This window comes from Hemitrygon akajei, unplaced genomic scaffold, assembly GCF_048418815.1.
Source record: "Hemitrygon akajei unplaced genomic scaffold, sHemAka1.3 Scf000180, whole genome shotgun sequence".
NCBI classification, from domain to species: domain Eukaryota; kingdom Metazoa; phylum Chordata; class Chondrichthyes; order Myliobatiformes; family Dasyatidae; genus Hemitrygon; species Hemitrygon akajei.
In genome coordinates this window covers 606,136-618,758 of record NW_027332066.1, presented here as the reverse complement: position 1 = coordinate 618,758, position 12,623 = coordinate 606,136, and positions in this window count along the sequence as shown.

The following is a 12,623-nucleotide window of genomic DNA, read 5'->3' as shown; positions in this document are numbered from 1 at the left end:
CTCCATACTTGTCACCGTGGTGTTTGTGGAGACATAAACACAGCAATGCTTCGCTGCCTGCTTGCATTCGGCCTGAGAAATTGGACTGTTGGGTCAACTGACTCTGAAGACCAGCAGTATTAGTTTTATATTTAGTTGTTCTTTTCAGCCGCAGTGTCGGCTTGGTTTTCCATTTGAGAGTCTTAGTCAACGGCCCTGTTTGGCCTAGTGTATATAGTTTTATTTTTCCCTGTGATAATGTTTGTATTGAATTCTGTGAGCTATCCACCTGCGTCAGTGTCTCTCACTCCTCACTTGGGCCAATTCCGAACACGGTGACAGCAAATCTCGACCACACGAAGATGGACCCAGCAGAGAGCGGGCAGCTGACATTGGCCCTGAGATTGATTGGTTAGAGTGATACGTCGAGGCAACAATGTACGAACTATTATTTCTGTCTCTAGCGTGACAGAAGGATCTTGGACCCAGGAAACTATCGACCCATGTCTCTTACTCCGCACTTGGGTGATATCCGAACCGGCTGAATAAAAGACTTGTGGAAACATCTCTGAAAACTGATCTAAATTAACTCTATACACAAAACACAATGTGATTAATTGCTTAAGTATTCATCCTCCTGTAGTATGACACAACCAATCAGTACTGGTGCAGCCAATTGGTTTTATAATTCACATAATTAGTTGAATTGCGTTCTGTTTTTGGACACCTGCGTGCTGTGAAGGTGTATCATTGATTGCAGTAAAACTACAACTGTATCTGGAAGGTCCAACTGTTGGCGAGTCAGAATTCTGGTACAAGCTACACCGTGAAGACAGAAGAACAGTACAAGCAACCCCGTTAAAGGGTAATTGAAAAGCACAAATCAGGAGATTGATACAAGAAATTTCCAAGTCACTGAATATCTCTTGGAGTACAATTAAGTTAATCATCAAGAAATGGGTATAAAATGGCACAGCTGTAATTCTGCCTAGAGGAGTTTTCCTCAAAAACCGAGTGACCGTACAAGAAGAGGACTGTTGAGGGAGGCCACCAAGAGACCTATGTGGAGGTGTTACAAACTTCAGTGACTGCGCAGACAAGAACTGTTGCCTGGACACTTCACCAATCACAGCTTTATGGAAGAGTGGCAAAGAGAAAGGCCGTGTTGAAGATAACTCAAATCTTGGCCAGAGTTTGCCAGAAGGCATGTGGGAGACCCTGAAGTTTCTAAGGTGGATGAAACCAAAACTGAGCTTTCTGACCATCAGACTAAATGCTATATTTGATGTAAGCCAAACACTGCACATCATCAAAGTCACACCATCCTTACCATGAAGAATCATGCTTTAGGGTCGTTGCACTGCAGCAGATTCTGAAAGACTTCTACAGGTGGAGGGTAAAAGGTATGCAGGAAAATACCGGGAAATCCTGGAGGAAAACCTGATGTAGTCTGCTGGAGAGCTGCGAGTTGGGAAAGTATTTGATTTGCAGCAAGACAATGGTCTCAAACATAAAGCCAAAGCTATACAGGAAGAGGTTAAAAACAACAAACGTACTGTCCTGGACTGGCCAAGTGTGAGTACTGACCACAATCCAACCGAGTATTTTTGGCTGGACCTGAAAACGGCTGTTCACACACGATTCCCATGCAATATCACAGAGCTTGAGCAATTTTTGTCAAGAAGAATGGGGAAACATTACAGTGTTCTGATGTGCAAAGCTGATAGAGATCTCTCCACACAATACAAACCCGTAATTTCTGCCCAAGTTTGATCTACTAAATATGGACTAGAAAGGAGTTAATACTTATGCAATGTTATATAAATTTCACAACCCCTGTCGGTGATATTAAACCTGTTTTTGATTTTGAGAAGTTTTATCCGACAGTTGTGTAATTTTTTATGTCGGATATTCATCCTGTCCTAGGTTGTGTTAACCTAAGTGTGCTGGAGTCCACACGGTGTTTTCTAAAAGTTGCTATTTCAATTCGTATTTTTCTTTATAAGTTTTCCACATCAGTTTCAGACCGAGATATTATGCCAAATGAATACGTTTATATAAGCAGAGTGAACGTGGTTATTGCCTTTGTTATATTGTTATTATTCAGCTTTGCTTGGCAGACTTTCTTTAGCCCTGAAGTAAATTCTGTTGAATAAATTCTCTTTATCACACGGTGATCTATCTTCTTTGCTTGTTGATATCCTAAATATACTTGTATGTTTCATATTCATCTATCTGCTATATTGAATCCTGATGCTCTGTCATATACTACTAGCACTCCAGCTCCTTTCGTAATGTTTATGTTCTATACTTTTCTCATCTAAAGCTAATGTTTATATCTTTGGAAATTAGTTCCATTATTTGAATTTATTGTTTTAGCTTTACAGATGCAAGAGTTAGTTTTTTCAAATCATTCTGTACAGCAGATGAGTCAAGCTATAATTCATTTGCTGTTTTTTTTTTGTCTTGGTTTGATACCTGATTTTTCTCCGATTCGGTAAATTAGAGAGCGGGTTTAAAGCCAGACAAGACCGTTTCGTTCTGGAAAATGCGTACATTTATTTTGATTAAAGTTGTTTTTTCCCCCATTGCGGTTGTTAGTAGGTGATTATTGTACGCCAATGCTTCGTCAGATGTAGATATTTCACAAATATTGGGTGTATATATTAGAAAGTTTTATTAATCACGAGTCAGGGACAGAATCAAATGTTCAAATGTTTTTTTGAATGTCAATATAAAAGCACAGAAGATTTCTGTTTTTCCTCCAGGCTTGATATAGAATTACATCATTTATTATCATTTGTTCCTTAAATCAGATTGGAAAAAATGCTAATGTAACTCCTTTATTTAAAAAGGGCAATAGACAGAAGGCTGGGAATTATAGGCCAGTTCGTCTAACATCTGTGGTTGGCAAAATGTTGGAATCGATAATTAAGGAAACAGTAACAGGGCATTTGGATAAACATAGCTTAATAGGACAAAGTCAGCATGGCTTTACAAAAGGGAAGTCATGTTTGACAAATTTGCTGGAGTTCTTTGAGGACATAACATATAGGGTAGATAAAGGGGAACCAGTGGATGTGGTGTATTTGGACTTCCAAAAGGCATTTGACAAGGTGCCACACCAAAGATTATTACTTAAAGTAAAAAATCATGGGATTGGGGATAATATTCTGGCATGGGTTGAGGATTGGCTTTCTAACAGAAAACAGAAAGTTGGGATAAATGGTTTATTCTCAGACTGGCAGTTAGTGACTAGTGGTGTTCCACAGGGGTCGGTGTTGGGACGCCAACTCTTTACAATCTATATTAATGATTTGGAGAAAGGGACTAAGTGCAACGTATCGAAGTTTGCTGATGACACAAAGATGGGAGGGAGTGTAATGACTGTGGAGGACATTGAAACCCTGCAGGGGGACATAGATAGGCTGAGTGATTGGGCAGACATTTGGCAGATGAAATATAATACTGACAAGTGTGAGGTCTTGCACTTTGGCAGGAAAAATATTAGAGCAACTTATTATCTAAATGGAGAGAAACTGGGAAGTGCTTCTGTGCAAAGGGATCTGGGGGTCCTGGTGCAGGAAACACAAAAAGTTAGTATGCAAGTGCAGCAGGTGGTCAAGAAGGCCAATGGAATGCTGGCTTTTATTGCTAGGGGGATGGAGTATAAGAACAGGGAGGTCTTACTGCAGTTGTATCGGGTATTGGTGAGACCACACCTGGAGTACTGCGTGCAGTTCTGGTGTTCATATTTAAGAAAGGACATTCTGGCTCTCGAGGCAGTGCAGAGAAGGTTCACTAGGTTAATTCCGGGGATGGGTGGGTTGATGTATGATGAGAGGTTGAGTAGATTGGGACTCTACTCATTGGAGTTCCGAAGAATGAGAGGCGATCTTATTGAAACATATAAGATTGTGAAGGGGCTTGATCGGGTGGATGCGGGGAGAATGTTCCCAATGATGGGTGAAACTAGGACTAGGGGGCATAATCTTAAAATAAGGGGATGCCGTTCCAGGACTGAGATGCGGAGAAATCTCTTCACTCAGAGGGTAATGGGGCTGTGGAATTTACTGCCCCAGAGAGCTGTGGAAGCTACTACACTCAATAAATTCAAAACGGAGATAGACATTTTGCTGGATAAAAATGGCATTAGGGGATACGGTGAGCGAGCAGGTAAGTGGACATGAGGTTAGGTTTAGATCAGCCATGTGATCTCCTGGACCAGTTTTCGATAGCCTGGATGGGTCGGAGAGGAATTTTCCAGATTTTGTTCTCCTCAATTGGCAACTCGGTTTTTTCCCCCGGGTGATCACATGGGTTTGGGCGGGATGAATAATAAAATAAAATGGGCGGCATCGTGCCCTATTGGTTGGCACTGTTGCCTTGTGGGATTCGGTGAAAACTAGAGTTAAGATTGGATCAGCCATGGTCTTGTTGAATGGCGAAGCAGGCTTGAGGGGCCAATTGGCCTACTCCTGCTCCTATCTCTTATGTTCTTATGTAAATCCCTTCATAACCTAACAGTATATTTGCTGTCCTTCTGTAAGTATACTCGGGTTATCTCAATAACTGGTTATTAGTTGCAACATGCACTAAGTTATAATTTTATATATAAGATTGTCTTATTATTAATAAGGGTGAATCATAGCATAGTTGCTGACCATCAGTAGTCTTATAAATGCAGAATTAAAGCTGTCCTTGAAGCTGGTAGTACATGCATTCAGCCTTTTATATCTTCTGCCCCATGAGAGTATGAAAGAGAGAATGTTAGAGTGGTTTATGGTTCAGCAGCAAGGCTTTGGGCAGGTGAAGAAGCATCTTGCTAACTTGATTGAGTTCTTCCAGGAAGTGACAAAGCGGATGCATGAAGTTGCACAGTGGATCTTGCCTACTTGGATATTAGGCGGGTGTTTGACAAGGTCCCACATGGGAGTCTCATACAGAAAATTAACATGCTTGACCTTTTGGATTCATAGTCACCTTTCCCTTAGCAGACATATGGTAATGCGGCTTAACCTGGCTGGCGATCTTTGACCAGTCATGTTCCACAAGGATCCACACTGGGATCGGCCATGTACACACATATGTCCTTTTCCCCAAGACTGTCCGCAAAACCTACCCAACAATGCTTTACCAGAAGGACTGCTTTGCCAGAAACGAACCACTCCAAACCCACCCACTCACCTATTTCAATTTAGGATGGGAGTAAATGCTGGGGCTGTCAACTAGAGTGGCCTCTCAGAGATGCTCTCTCCATCCTGGCGAAAACATTTCCCTTAATTCGTATCCAGAAATGCACTCTTCATCTGGACAGTTGCATTTCCTCCGATACACATCCTGGAAATTCTTGAAACATGTAGTCCGTTTACTGTAGTGGGATCACGGGTGCCCCACTACCATAAGTACCACACCCATACATTTCTCCTCTCCTCTGACCAATCTCTATACTTATATAACCCTCCAACAAAGCCTCACATTTACTCTTCCCCGTACTACATTCTGTGAACACATCACCCTCACATTTCACTCACCCTCTCCTTGTTGGGGACTTGACAATTGCATGTTTGATGAGCTGCCGAGCTGACAGGCAGTCGCCTCACTTGTGCTAGTTCCGGGGTCCTGATTGGTGTCTCTGACGTCACTGTCTCTGGGCTGAATTTGCTCTCCTTCCTTTGTGGCCGGACGGCATTCAACTGGGACATCACTCTTAATCTGGCCCTGCTTTGGTGCATTGTTTCCGGTGCCCCGATCATCTTCACTCGATGAGCTGTCTAGTGACAAACTCTTCAGTAATTTCCGGACCTGATTTAATTTCCCATCTGAAATAAATGACGAATTACAAGTTATACTAGAGTGATTCAGAGCTCAGCAAAACAAGGATTTACAATGGGTGGCTACAATAAGATCATAAGGTGATCCTTTTTTACCCTCCTCAACCGCAGTTCTCGGCCTTCTTCCCGTAACCTATGATTCCGTCTCCAATCAATAATCTCCAGGACTCTGCCTTAAATACAGCCATCAACAGCTGCTTGTGGTAACAAATTCCACAACTTCACCACCATCTGGCTAGAGAAATTTCTCCCCATCTCTGTTTAAATGGATGATCCTCTATCCTTCCGCTGTGTCCTCTTATCCTGGACTTCACCACCATGGGAAACATCTTTCAACATCTACTCTGTCTAGCCTTTTCAACATTCGAAAGTGTTCATTGAGATCCCTCACCCCCTCATCCTTCTAAATTCCAGCGAGAACAGACACAGAGCCATCAATCAATGGAGCCGAGACTCCGGGTGATCAGATTTGGAGTGGAACTGTGTTGGTGAATGTGAATCGCACTTCCTGCTAGGTGACCATCCCAATAAGCCGGTGACCAGACACATCCACTCCCAGATACAGAACAGGATAGACACAATAATACTGATCACTGGCTATGCAGTAGTTGAACACACTGATAACCAGAGGTGCTTAATGGAATGGTGTCAGTTGCTACTGAGAAATATCACTGGGATTATTTTCCACAAGCAAATTCTCCCTGGATCACAAACTGTTCAGTCACCAGCGTCACACACAGATCAGCCTCCGGATTACACACTGTCAGATCCCCTGAATCACATACTCTCCGTCTGCTGTGTTAAAGTGTCCTGTCCCCTGGGTCACAGACTGACCATTACCTCGGGGCGCACGCTGTCCCTTCCACAGGGTCACACACAGATCAGCGACCGGATTGCAGGAGACAATGCGCCGAGCGGACATTTAGCAGGTTTGCCATCATTAGCTGCAGAGCAGAATACAGGCGCAGAAATCTCTTGTGACAAGGTTATAAACTGTTTGTTGGACCAGTTGAAATGGCCTTTACAGTTCTGGTACCAATACTACAGGAAGGGTGTATTAGTACTTGACAGATTGCAGATTGAATATTCTATTTACAAAAGATTGAATCAGATGAGAACATTTTCTGACTCAGAGAAAATCATTTGAGCATATCAGCATTGAAGCTCTTTAAACGTCTTTTGAGAAAATGACGTTCACCATTTGTCCACAGCCTAGACTTTCACTGGGGTGTTAAAACACCGAAACACACCACAAATTTACCTACGATGAGCTGTCTCCTGATCGTCAGAAATTCTGAACGTTGGCAATGTTCTCGACTCGGCTACAGAAAACAGATATCGGAAACTCCCATCATCTCCTTTGCGCAGCCGTCAACAAAACCAAGAGGAAGTTGACAGCTATCCGACCAAAACCTGAAATGCTGTGTTATCACACAATTCCTGAAATCCCGGAAATGCTTCAATCATCTGGCTCTGAATTTTATTAATGAAAGTTCGAGATGTCTTTCACCTCTGAACAGGCCCTGATGAGCAACAATCCCTGAACCTGGACTTTAACGTACCAAACAGCACATTTTTGTCTGTGTTTTACTCTCAGCCACCGGATTCAGGACACCCTGCTGCTTCTAGTCAGGTGAAGCTTTGCACGGTGACCTGAGCAATTCCACCATTACCGGTGTCAGAACCCTGCACTGGAACTGTTAGATTGATCGATCACTGAAGACCTCTTTACAATGGAATTCAATGACCCTGTTCGATAAAACTTTTCAGTGCCCGTTAGCATTTGTGTAAGTTACTTCATCTGATCTATTGTGCACAAACACGATGGAAGTTTAATTATAAAGATCCCAGTGATCATACCTGCAGCCATTTTGATTCCGACTGACGATTCCTGGTTGTTGTTTTCTTGTTTACTCTTTGTTCCCGGTGTAGAAAAGCTCCACCTGCGGGTGATGGTCTGAATTACAGACAAGCAGATAGTGAGTCAGAGACACGATGACTTTATAAATATGACAGAGCCTACATCCCCTGTATCAGAACAGGAGTTGGCTTAAGGACCAACCATTCCCCTTTTCCATCAACTTCCACGCCATGTCTGTATGTCTGTCCAGTGATATCTGATGCATCCTTCTGACAGAGTCACACAGCAACAGAGTACAGATACAGACCCTTCAGCTGAATTAGAAAGTGCTAACCACATTGCCCACAGAGATAATCCTAATTTTCTGTTTTGAACCCATTTCCCTCCTGGCCTCCTCACTGCATCTTCACATCCCAACTGCTTCTGGAATTATACAATTGTGTTGCCTCATCCACTTCCTTTGACAGGTCCCTCCACATCATCACAAAACTCTGCGTGAAACCGATGCTGCTCGTGTTGATTTTGCAATCTGTTTACTATTGTTTTACCCATTCAGATCCCCTGTAAACTACGATAATCTTCATCATGAACACCATCTATTAATTTTGTGTCATCATTGAACTTACTGGTCAAGCCTTGTGCATTTGTATTCAAATCATTGCTATCAAATAACGAATATCAAATGTCCCAACTTGTAACCTTGTGGTCCTTCTTCAAGGAAAAACCTTCAACCATCCCTCTTTGCTTACTACCTTCAAGGCACTCTTGAATCCATCTAACTTTCTCTCCCTGGACCGGATGTGAACTTATCTTCCAGACCGAGCTTTCATTTGGCACCTTGTCAAAGGCTTTCCTGTAGTTCAATGTACAACATCCACTCCCGCACCCTCATTGACACTTATCTTCAAAAAACTTAAGAGGTCATGTTAAGCACAATTTTACATACACAATGCCATGGTGTCTCCTGATCAGACTCTGCCGATCCAAATGTCGGTGCATGACTGTCACATATTGTGGAAAGTTATTTCTGGTAACCCCCCTACCCTTTTCGCCACTCACCATCAAAACGCCGAAGTGGCAACCCGTAGTAAGATAATATTTCTCCAAATGCTCAAAATTCCTCTTCCCAAGTAACCATTCCAAGAGTTTGCCCAGCACCGATGTGACGCTCACTGGTCTGTAATCCCCAGGATTATATATATTACGTTTATTGAATTATAGAACAAGATATGCCATCCTCTAATGATTACTACGCCTGTGGCCAGAGAGGACACAAAGATCATTGCCAATGTCCTTGTAAACTCCTCCTTCACTTCCTGTCGTAAAGTGGTATATATTGGATGCTTCAACAACACCTCTTTCTGAACGCTGCCATGCTACTATGCTACGTCACAATCACTGTCCATCTCATTGGTAACTCTGAAACAAAGCAGTCATTAAGCACCTCACCTGTCACCGTATCATCCGGCACGTTTCCACCTTTGCTCCTGAGTAGTCCTACCCTCAATCTATTCACCCACCTCTTCTTCACCCACATGTAGAACGCCTTGCGCTTTCCTTCATCCTACTTCCCAAGAACTTCTCAAGTTCACTTTGACCTCTAAGTCAGTTCTTAAGCTACTTGAATGTTGCTTCCTTTTTCCACTTGCCTAAATGTTTTAATCTCTTGTGAACCAAGTTTCATTTCTCTGAACATTTTTCCCCTTTCTGAAGCGACCTTCACAGTTCCATTGTGCATTTGACTGTGAAAATGTTTTCTCAATTTGGAGTGATTGCAACTGGGTTTGACAGAGGTATAACTGGTACTTCTGGGCACATTCAGTCTCACTCCAACTATTTCCTACCTTCCTTTGTACAGGTATGTGATGTCTAAAGGACGAGTACTTGAGTGAATGAGACTCACCAAACTTTCTCCAGACTGAATGAAGGAAAATTCTGAGCCATCAGGGTTCAATCCAGTCAGTGCTCTCAGTCTTCGGCTGTTCTTCAGTTGTTCTTTGTTTCCAGTTCTTTTCTTCCAACAAATCCCTCAGCGCAGATCTAACTTTAATCAGAGATAACGAAGCACGGTAACAATACAAATAAGAAAAAAACAAAACTCATTGGAATTTAAATGTTGAACACAAATATAATGATCCGTGTAACGAAATCTGTAACTGTCCTGCACATCTTACAAAACCTGACACGGGATATAAAAGAACACACACAAAAAGCTTCAGCAATCTGTTCTGCAGCCTCTGCAGCTGGAATGTTTGCATGACAGGTTTTTTCACTGCACCTCGGTACATGAGAATAATAAACGAGTCCCCACATTAATTGTGTGGCAATATTAGACAGACTGAGCTTCTGCTCTGGAACTTCTGTGGAGAGAATTCGCTGAAGTGTACAAATGTTTGAGAAGCCCGAAAAAATAGAAAGGATTCCTTCTTGCATTAATAAGGTTATATACCTGGAGACATTTGCTGCACTTCGGCAATCTGTAACAGTGGAATGGAGTCAAGGAAAAAAGAAAGCCCACCTACAGTGCGAGGGCGTGACATCTACGGATCTCACTCCCTGATCTGAACGGAAGAAAGATTAAACTGCACAACCACGAGAAACAAACCCTCAGACGAAAGGAACCGCACACATGACGTCAGATGGGCCAAATGGCCTAATTCTGTTCCACTATTTTATGGCTTTGATTGGGGGTGCCAGAGTGACGACAGTGTGAGTGACAGCTTGCATTCAAAAGCTTGTTAGTGGAGGTTTTAATGATTTCAGTGGAAGAACGAAGGAAACTTAACGGGTTTCATCACTGAATCAAATATTTTGTGATGTAAAGTCCCTTGCCAGTTGCCCTGCTCTGCCAGGTTGTCCGTAGAGTGGGCGCTGTGATACCTGTCTCGAGTTGGGTCACAAAATCCAGAATGTTTCTGGGGAAGCGTTTCCTGGGTGATCTGATTTGAGATGGCTCAGTCCGTGCAGTGTCTCGTTGTTTAGTATTTTCTTAACAACCGTTTTATTACTGTCAACCTGAACTGCCAGCAGGGGAAACACAGATTCGTATTAGTTAACAGAAGACCTCTCGTCCCTGCTGTCATTGTCTCCCGGTAATCTAAACCACCCCGACAGTGAGCGAATCATTCAGACAGCTGATCGCTAACAGGAATTTATTTCTTGGTCGTTAAAGTTCGCCCAGAGTCGGTTGGATGGAGTTGATGTGAAATTTGGAGGATGTCACAGCGAATGAACCGACACCCGAACGCTCTGTGTTGTCCCTCCGACGTCCTGCCACAGGTGGCGCTGCGGGGACCTCCTGCAGATCAGAGCACAGTGCCGAACCCAGCGGATGCCGGCGGTTCTCCTCATCGGGCGGCGGTGAGGAAGGGGCTGATCTTGGGTTTGTGTAATTCGAAGGTCGGTTGCCGTGGGGAAGTGCCGGGACTGAATCAGTCATCTGGGGTGTCCGGGGTCGCCAGTGCTGCAGGCCTGGTTTCAGTTTTCCGCCCGAGCAGGGAATGTACGATCAGTTAGTTATGATACCCAAGTTCAGAGTGTGGATGTGGGTGAAGGGAATCTGTCCATGGGTTCGATTGTGGGGTGAACGATGGGAAGGATGTGCGGCTATGGGCGAGGTGGGGAGAGGTTGGGGGCTTACGGATTATTGGATGCAGCGTACCGGGAAGGATGGGTCCCGAGGTAAATAACGGAGGACCTTTCTCTTTGGATCAGACATGATACGAGTCCTTTCAGGAAGCAGCAAGTTCCTCTTTATATTTGTTACTGTCTAATCTTGCTGTTAACATTGAGTTTGTTACTGGGCCCCAGAGTCTGCAAACAAATTATTGTTAGGAATTATTATTAGGAATTAGGAATTGTTAGGATTATTGTTATTGTTATTGTTGGCGGTGAGAAGTTGTTGCTTGGACTTGAGTTCCGTGGTTTGTGGTGTTCCCAGGGTTACACCCATTCCTATTTGTCGTGTATATCGATAATTTGGTTGAGAAGGTACAGGATATGGTTCGTAAGTCGGCACAAATTAAATTCAAGCAATTATATTTCTGAAAGACAGTAAGTATAAACAAACCACTCTCATTCCCGCTCCCCACTCAGAACTGACCGAAAACTACTTCAAAACACACAAAAGCTTGAAATGAGCAAACACTGAGGGAATGTGAGTGGCTTTAAAGAGCTGGGCTGCTGAAAGCACATTACCAGACCTGGAGTGATTGCAGCTGGGTCTGACAGAGGAATAACTGGCACATTCAGTCTCATTCCAACTGTTTCCTACCTTCGTTTGTATAGATATGTAATGTCCAAAGGACCAGTGTTTGACTAAATGAGACTCACCAAACTTTCTGCTGACCGAATCAATGGAAACCCTGAGTCAGATGGGTTCTCGCCAGTTGATGCTCTCAGTCCTCGGGCTGGTTCACTTGTTGCTGTTCCCTCATCTTCAGTCGTGTTTTGCTTCCAGTTGTGGGCTTTTCTGCCAATAAGTCTCTCACCACAGGTCTAACTTTAACTAGAGAGATAATAAAGCACATTAACAATACAAATGGGAAAAAAATATTTCTGTTTATCGAAGTTTAAATGTTTAAGACAAATATAACGATCTCAAAGAACAGATCTGAAATTTCCCCTTGCACTTTCCAATGCCTGATATGGGATACGAAGGAGTCATCGTTCAGTTATGGTCAGACACAAGATGTAGGAGGAGAATTAGATGATTCAGTCCATCGAGTCTGCTCCACCATTCAAACATGATTTTTATTCTAACACCATATTCCTGCTTTCATTTTGCAACCCTGAAGCTATTGAGCAATCACGAACATATTAAAATCTGCCATAAATATACGCAAAGGGCAGCCTCCACCCCTATCTGCGGCAATAGTTTCCACACAGCAGCCGTCCTTTAACTGAAGAGATTTTTCTCAAGCAAGGCTGCAGGCCCGGATGGTGTCAAC